The sequence below is a fragment of the Gossypium raimondii genome, chromosome 9 (genome assembly GCF_025698545.1).
Source record: "Gossypium raimondii isolate GPD5lz chromosome 9, ASM2569854v1, whole genome shotgun sequence".
NCBI classification, from domain to species: Eukaryota; Viridiplantae; Streptophyta; class Magnoliopsida; order Malvales; family Malvaceae; genus Gossypium; species Gossypium raimondii.
Window position 1 is genome coordinate 32167265 of NC_068573.1, and position 8451 is coordinate 32175715.

General features: G+C 31.0%; 1 pseudogene; it reads right to left on the minus strand.

Annotated features, from left to right (window-relative positions):
- Positions 1–4983: 4983 nt before the first annotated feature.
- Positions 4984–6087, minus strand: LOC128032482 (NAD(P)H-quinone oxidoreductase subunit H, chloroplastic-like; annotated as a pseudogene).
- Positions 6088–8451: the final 2364 nt, after the last annotated feature.

The following is an 8451-nucleotide window of genomic DNA, read 5'->3' on the forward strand; positions in this document are numbered from 1 at the left end:
ATTAATTCAACTCAATCTATCATATATAATTTATACAAATGAAACTCGAACATATAATTTCTAAATTTGTAAGATCTCGACCTTATCATTAAACCACATCCTTATAACTTTTGGGACCAAGTGCCAAATATATATATATATATATATATATATATATATCTTTGTATTTATAGCTCTTGGGACCAAGTACTAAATTATGTCTATATATATATTTGGGACCATCTATAAAAAATAAAAATGGAATAAAAATAGTGGCAAAAAGTGTAAAAGAGAATGTATATATAGCTAAGCTTTATGTTGACATGCAAAGTGGCCCAAACCATAGAAAAGAGATAAGATAAATCTTTTTAGTGGCATTAAAATAATATGTATTTCAGGACGAACAAAAGAGAGTATTTGATTTAATAGTAAAAGTATCCATTTAAAGAATTAAAATTAAGTTATTTTATAAAATGATTATTACACCATATATTGATACTGTGATTATAGAGTATTTTAATTCTATAAGTGAAATTTAACAAACTATTTATTTTTTTGTTTGAAAAAGTTCGATTGGCATGGGCATTGTTGCCGATACAAGAGGATGTGAGTTCAAGTGCCAATACAGGGTTAGGGAAAGGCTATGTATCAAAAAGAGTAAATATAATCGAAACCTAAAATGAGATTATTTAACGAGATGCAAAATCATACGAAAAGAAAAAGGAGGGTACAAAATAACCATAATGGATGCCTTGGATGGACATCAAGTGGTTGATATTATCCCCTCAAGACCAAAACTTCTTATTTCAGAGGGTGAATCTATCAAACTCAATCAACCATTAACAATTAATCCTAATGTGGGTGGATTTGGTCAGGGGGATGCACTACGCGTCCAAGGTATTTTGTTCTTCTTGGCATCTATTGTTTTTGCACAAATCTTTTTGGTTCTTAAAAAGAAACAGTTTGAGAAGGTTCAAGTGTCCAAAATGAATTTCTAGATCTATGGATTTATCAACATCAAATTTGTAAAAAAGAACAAATTCTTGCTGGCAATTATAATGAAAAAAAGGATGAAAAGTCTTTTGCTTGTTTCTATTCTTTCTCTAGGAATTGCTTTTACCACATTCAAAACAAAATATGTATATTGTAAAGAAGACTATTTGTCTTTACCTCTTTTTTTTTTTTTCAATCTAAATTGGACTAAGTCAATACTTCCACATATTATGGGTAACGTAGGAGACATATCTATTTTTTCCTTGGGGAATCATTTGAATTACCACTGCTTAGCTTTCAATTCACATCTGACCATCAAATGAAATGTGAATAACCCGTCCTCCTCTCTTTGAAACAAGTGACGCTTTTGGTTCAGTCGATGCTTGAAACAATTTTGTCTTCTCCATATTACTATATCTCTAGAGTCAATAATTTTATGTGAGGAACTATTGAACTTAATCACTTGCTACTGTTGCTCTTCAATCTTCTGTTGAGGTCTATCTTGTAGAGGTACTCAAATTGGATCAGTTATCTATTTTTAGGTTTCGTCATAAACCTAACTGGTTCCTTCCAACGTAAATCAATAGTTCAAACCACACTCAAAGGTAGGGCATTTCCCATTTTTATAGGAACTTCTGTACTAGAAACAATGGTATCTCCAATTATAGCCCCTATGAGATGTAAAATATATCTCTTCTCACCATCCCCATAGTGTATGAGACAAATGTATGCATTTCGATTAAGGTCGTATTCTATGGTTACAATTCTACCATATATGTCTTTTTTATTTCGTCGAAAATCAATTTTACGGTATAGACGCTTATGACCTCCCCCTCTATGCCTTGCGGTAATGATTCTTCTGGCATTACGACCTTTACCACAATGACGCTGTCCATAGATCAAATTATTTTGTGGATTGGATTTCACTTGAATGTTTACGGCTCCATTGCGTGTGCCCGGGGTAGAAGTTTTGTATAAATATATCGACATGCTATTAAGTATTTTGATTTAAGTTCTTTTCATTCTAAGAGGTGGAATAGAATAATCCAGTTGAAGCATAATGATTATACGCTTGTAATGCATTGTATGTCCCATAATAGGTCCCATTCTTCTACCCTTTCCGGGGAGTCGATGACTATTCATAGATATTACCTTGACACCAAAGAAGAGTTCGACCTAATGCTTTATTTCTGTCTTAGTTGATCTTGATTCGACATTAGAAGTATATTGATTTTTCACCAATAACCGAATACTTTTGTCTATAACTACTACATATTTGGTTCTATCCATAAATCTATTTTATTCCCTATGAGTTCGAGTCTCAATAAGAATGCTAGTTCTTACTGTTCATATGCTATGATATGAATATACCACAACAATTCGTTATGTATAGATTATGAGATTCCATTGATGCAACGATTTTTTCCAGGAAAACCCCAACGAAAAATACATACTATTCCCTCCTTTTTATCGAATTGATCATAAGCACTGCCTATATTCCAAAAAATTGTGCACCACAAATAGGAACTAATAAAGAGGCCTGCGATCCCATAGAAAGACATCACGATTCCTTGAGGAAAAAAAACTATTTGCTGAGACCGAAATAAAGATATCAAATTCCTACCAAGATAACTAGAAGTTCCAATTAATAAAAACCCTAATGAACCAAAAAAAAAAAGATAAAGGCCCAGTAGAAATTGCTTTTTTTTCGAGATCCCACTATAAATTTTATTCATATAGATTCTGATCGCCAACTCATACATACTAGATCCAGTTGCATTTGATTCGAATTGAGAGAATAACCAAAAAAATTCGACTTTACTTTTTTTTTTTGTTTCCGAAGTAACTCTCATCAACTAGGACTATTTTGATATGAACTTTTAGAAGGAATTCATCAAATTCTTCGATCTAAAATCATCCCCTTTATATGATCGCTTATACGGATCTACTAGATATATAGACTTTAATTTCATACGTTCGTTCGGTACCGATCCACTTGCTATAATTCATTTAACCCTATACCATGTTTACGTATGCATAAGAGGGGATTTTTCATTTATGTTCGGTTCGGGTAAGTCGGATGTTATATAATATTCTACTAAATAGGTATCCATGACATCTAAATCTTGAAAAAAAAAGATAAGATTTGGTCTTGGCCCCATCGAATCTAAAAAATCTTAGTTTTTTGAACATACAAAGATAAAGAAGCCATTGCAATTGCCGGAAATACTAGGCCATTGCAATTGAACTGTTAGATAATTATAGTCGATGATAACATCACTGTTTACATCGCTAGTCCAAAACCGTACATGAGATTTTTACCTCATATGGCTCCTCGTGGGTCACAAATAAATTTTAGGACCGAATCAGTATTATTTATCTTCGTATGGTTGTAGAATACATGGAGAAAAAATAGATTGAAAGGTCCAAAATTATACCAACGGAATTCTGTCTGCTATATTTTGAAGAATAAAAAATAAGTGCTTCTAAATTGATCTCGCCCGTTCATAATTTCAATTTTTATTTTTTGAGTAATAACTTAAGCCTTCAATAAAATACTTCTTTTAGAATATCAATAGATATTTCAACCCATTGTTTTCTATTACAAAAAAAAAAAATGAAACATTCCATTAGCTCATAAATCATGGCACGGATTAGATCTATGAAAGAAAGAATAAAGAAAAGATTTCTTTTTTATTCTTTATTGTTTCTTTTTCATTCCTATTCTGCTTTCGGATCTGTTAAAACCACGAATGGGGCTTAAACTAAAAAATAGTGAAGGATTATTTCATTCCTGATAGTCATTACTTTAATCGACAAATAAGAGGATACTCTAGACCGGAATCATGGGGATTACTGCCTAGTCATTTTTACGAATTTAAAGCCCCAATTAGTATTCTTTTTATGTTATCCAGAAGTCTCTTTTTATATAATTTACATAATCTCCATTACCAATCCTTTATGTATTTTGGTGTTCCTAACCATCCACTCGTTTTTTGTTCAATCCCCCGTTTGTTTAGCAATACATGTATGGGAATCCATACAAAGGATAGTGAAAACTCTATACGGTTGATCTTTTGATCCCACTTCAAGCTAGATTGACTAATAAACCCGTGTTGGGGTAAAGACTTCTTCCGCTTACGTTTTCTTCCACTTAACTCTTATACATAGGAAATGAGATTCTATTTTATTGTTTAATTTACTGCAAATTTATAAGCTAATTTAATTCACTCATGTATAACTATCTAATTTAGTTTATCAACTCAACTTATTTTCTAGAACGAAAGGAATAGGTAAAATAAAAGTTTCTATTTCAACAAATCGCACGTAGAGATATTGATAAAACACATAGAGTTAATGGTATTTCGTAACTAGTCGATTGAACAGCAGCTCGAAGACCACCTAAAAAGGAATATTTATTATTTAATCCGTATCCTGACATAAGAAGTCCAACGGGAGCAATACTTGAAATGAAAATCCATAAAAAAAATACCAATATTGAGATTGGCTAAAATAAGGCGAGAGCTAAAATGAATTACTGAAAAACTTAGTAAAATTGATATGACTGTTATAGCCAGTCCAATACTAAAAAAACGAGTATTGCCTCTAGATGGAAGAATATTTTCTTTGAAAAGTAGTTTTGTTCCATCTACTAGCGCTTGAAGAATGCCCAAAGGATCGGTGTATTCAGGCCCAATACGTTGTATTCCTGCAGATATTTCTCTTTCTTACCATACAATTACTAGTACCCCTATTGTGATTCCCAATACAAGAGTCAAAATAGGGACCAACATCCATATGATCCCATAGACCTCTTTTAAAGATACCAATGTGTAAAAGTAATTGATATCTTCTACTTTTGTCGTATAAATTATCATTTCAACGATCCACTTCTCCCATAATGATATCTATGCTACCTAGTATCGTCATAATATCAACCAATTTCATTCTTTTAACTAACTGAGGAAGAATTTGCAAATTGATAAAACTCAACAGGCGAATTTTCCATCTCTAAGGAAAACCGCTTTGATCCCTTATCAGAAAAATTCTTAATTTTCCCTTTGGGGCTTCTATTCTCGCATATAGTTCTTGTCTCAATAATTCAAATGTGGGAGAAGGTTTTTTACCAATGAATCGATATTCAAAATCATTCCATTCTGGATCCATTTCTCTATCAAAGCATCAGATTTCTAAATTCTCATAGGGACCACTCAGAATTCCTTCTAAGGCCTGTTGAATTATTTTTATACATTCCGTCATTTCACTGATTCGGACGAAATAATGAACTAATAAATCTCCTTTTTGCCACTGGATTTCCCAATCAAATTCGTCGTAACACTTATAATGATCAACTTTCTGAAGATCCCATTTGATTCCAAATGCTCGTAGCATTAGGCCAGATAAACCCCAATTTATTGCTTCTTCTCCACCAATAACGCCTATCCCTTCAACTCATTCTAAAAAAATAGGATTCTGCGTAATAAGTTTTTGATATTCAACAATTCTTATTAAAAAATAATCACAGAAATCCAAACATTTATCTGTCTAGCCATAAGGTAGATCGGCTGCCACTCCTCCGATACGAAAATAATTATGCATCATTCTCATACCAGTGGTAGCTTCGAATAGATCATATACTAATTCTCTTTCTCTGAAAATATAAAAAAGGGGGTCTGTGCACCAATATCTGCCATAAAAGGTCCAAGCCATAACAGATGAGAAACTATACGACTCAACTCCAACATAATTACTCTGATATAGCTGGCCCTTTTAGGGAGTTGAATATTCCCAAACTATTTTGGTCCATTTACGGTTATTGCTTCCGTGAACATAGTGGCTAAATAATCCCAACGCGTTACATAAGGCAAATATTGTATAATTGTTCAGTTTTCCATAGTTTTTTCCATTCCTCTTTGTAAATAACCTAATATTGGTTCACATTAAACAACATCTTCACCATCTAGAGTAATGATGAGACGAAGAACACCATGCATTGAAGCCCCATATTGACTATCATAAGGTCTTTTTCTGTAGCTGATAGATTCATAAGTTTTTCCTCGATTCATTCTTACATGAATTGTTGAAAACGAAAACAAGTACATCAAAATGAAAATCCAATAAATTAACTAATTCAAAATTTGCAAATTAACGAATTTTTTATTCCCAAATATCCAACTCACAAATTAATTCTTTATAACATATTTTATTTGTCTTTAATAAATAAGATAGCAGTCGTTGATGTTTTCCTAGAATTTTACGTAGGCCTCTCTTAGATAAATAGTCTTTTTTGTGCAATTCCAAATGTGAAGTACGAAGATCTTATTGGTGAAACTAACTATTTAAAATTGAACAAACCCCTTGTTTTTTTTCTTGAAAAATAACTGAGATGAATGAATTTTTTACCATAAAACCAAAAAATTTTCCTTTTTTTTTTGAATGTGAATTTTACTGATCAGTAATAATAATACCAGTCATTTTGATAAACACGATGATTTTAAGCTCGCTATGAACTTTTATCATTTTTTTCAAATAAAATTAATCAATCCGAGTTTCGGTTTGATTCGTATAGGGATAAAAAAGAGAGATATTTCTACAAAAGAGAAAATTTGAGAGTTCAAATAAGAAGATTTTGTTGATTCATTTGTCAATCTAATTGATATGTATGTCATTAAATTAGTATCGTGTATCAGAATAAAATGTAAGACAATCCTTGTGACCATCTATTTGTTTTCATATACCCGGCACGATACATACATAATATAGGGGAAAATGTACCATTAAAATGGACCATTAATGAATTTTCAGACGCTTTCCACATACGGATCCTTATCATACTGAAACGACTGCCGTTATTAGTATTAAACCAATATCGATTCATACAAGCTAAATCTTCTGATCGATAATTGGGCCAAAGAAAGAACTTTAATTTAATTAGTTTCTTTTTATCACTATCAATATGTTTGTTTTTAGTCAAAACTTGACCATAGTTTTTTACATTATTTAAAAATATTGCATTTCTATGCATACCATTTTTATCCCTTGAATTGAAAGAAATTGAATTTGCAATTCTCGCGGTGGTTAAGGGATAAAATATTTTCAGAACAAACAAATCGAATGATTTTTTCTTTATTTTCAGTCATTTTGATGTCTTGCAATAAATTCATAAAAATGATTTTTATCAATATAGTTTTTTCTTGGTATCTTTGATTAATTTGGTGTTTATTTTTATGAACTAACAAAATACTTATAGTTTGATATAGAATAAATTGTCCATCATTTTTACCGATCGAAGAATTGGATCGGTAATCAATATTCCTTTTTTCATTAATTCTCTAAGAGTTAAATCCTTCTGAATCATCAAAATATCTAGATTCATTTCTCCCTATTGAATAGAGGATATAATAATTTCGTTTGGATTTATCAATCTAAGTAGGAGGCAATATACTTTGATATTATTAATTATTCTTTGATTTAAAGAATCATCCCATCTCAATTGAAAGTGCAAATACCTTTTTAGGAAGAAATCAAGCTCTGCTTTCGTGTTGCTCTTGTATTGCTTTTTCTTTCTATGTTTTTTTTTTTGTTTGATTTATCATAACTTCTTCAACATATTTTTCTTGGTTTGAGAGAACGGATTTAAAATTTCATTGTTTTTGTGCATATGATACAAAACCCCCTTCACCTATGGGTTCTTTTTCTTCTTGATTTTGATTCTCTAATCCAATAATTTGTTTTTCGTTTGGTGCTATAAGGGAGTCCCTTTTTTATTTTCAATAATATTTTTATTAATGTTCCTCCATTAAAATTGAAAAGAAGTAATTTTATTGGTATGATTCATGGTTTAACCTTATATGCATTATATAGCAGCACAAATTCTAGGAGGAACCAAAGTTCTAGATTCAGTATAGGATGACTTAGTATTTCTTCATTCAGTCCCATCCAATCAAAATGGCTTCCTTTTTTATTGGATGGGTTACTTTCTTGATCTTGATAAATTGTGAAATAAAAAAGATCCATTTTATCAATTATTTTATAATTCTTAACCATAGTCTTAATATTTTTTTTACTCTTGGTATTGGTATCAACCCAGGACTCAATATCGACCTTATTTTTAAGACAAAAATGAAGAATTCTCCAATTAAAAAACTTTCTGTGCGAAAAATTCCCAATAGCATCTAGGATATCGCCTTCTCCTAGATAATTATGGATAGGGATATCCCTCAATGTAGCAAAAAATTTTTTGTTTATCCATGTTGTAATGATAAGAACTCTCTTCCCTCTTATTTACTTGGAATGGTGATCCATAAGCATACCGGTCCCTCTTATCTTGATAATTAATAGATTTATATGATAAAAAATCATATCCATAGTGTTTTTTAAAATTATATTTTTTATATTTTTGTTCTTGATTCAGTTTATATTCTTGAGTCAGTAATGAGTTCGCTAGAAAATCATTTTTTTCGTAATGAATTAATCTTT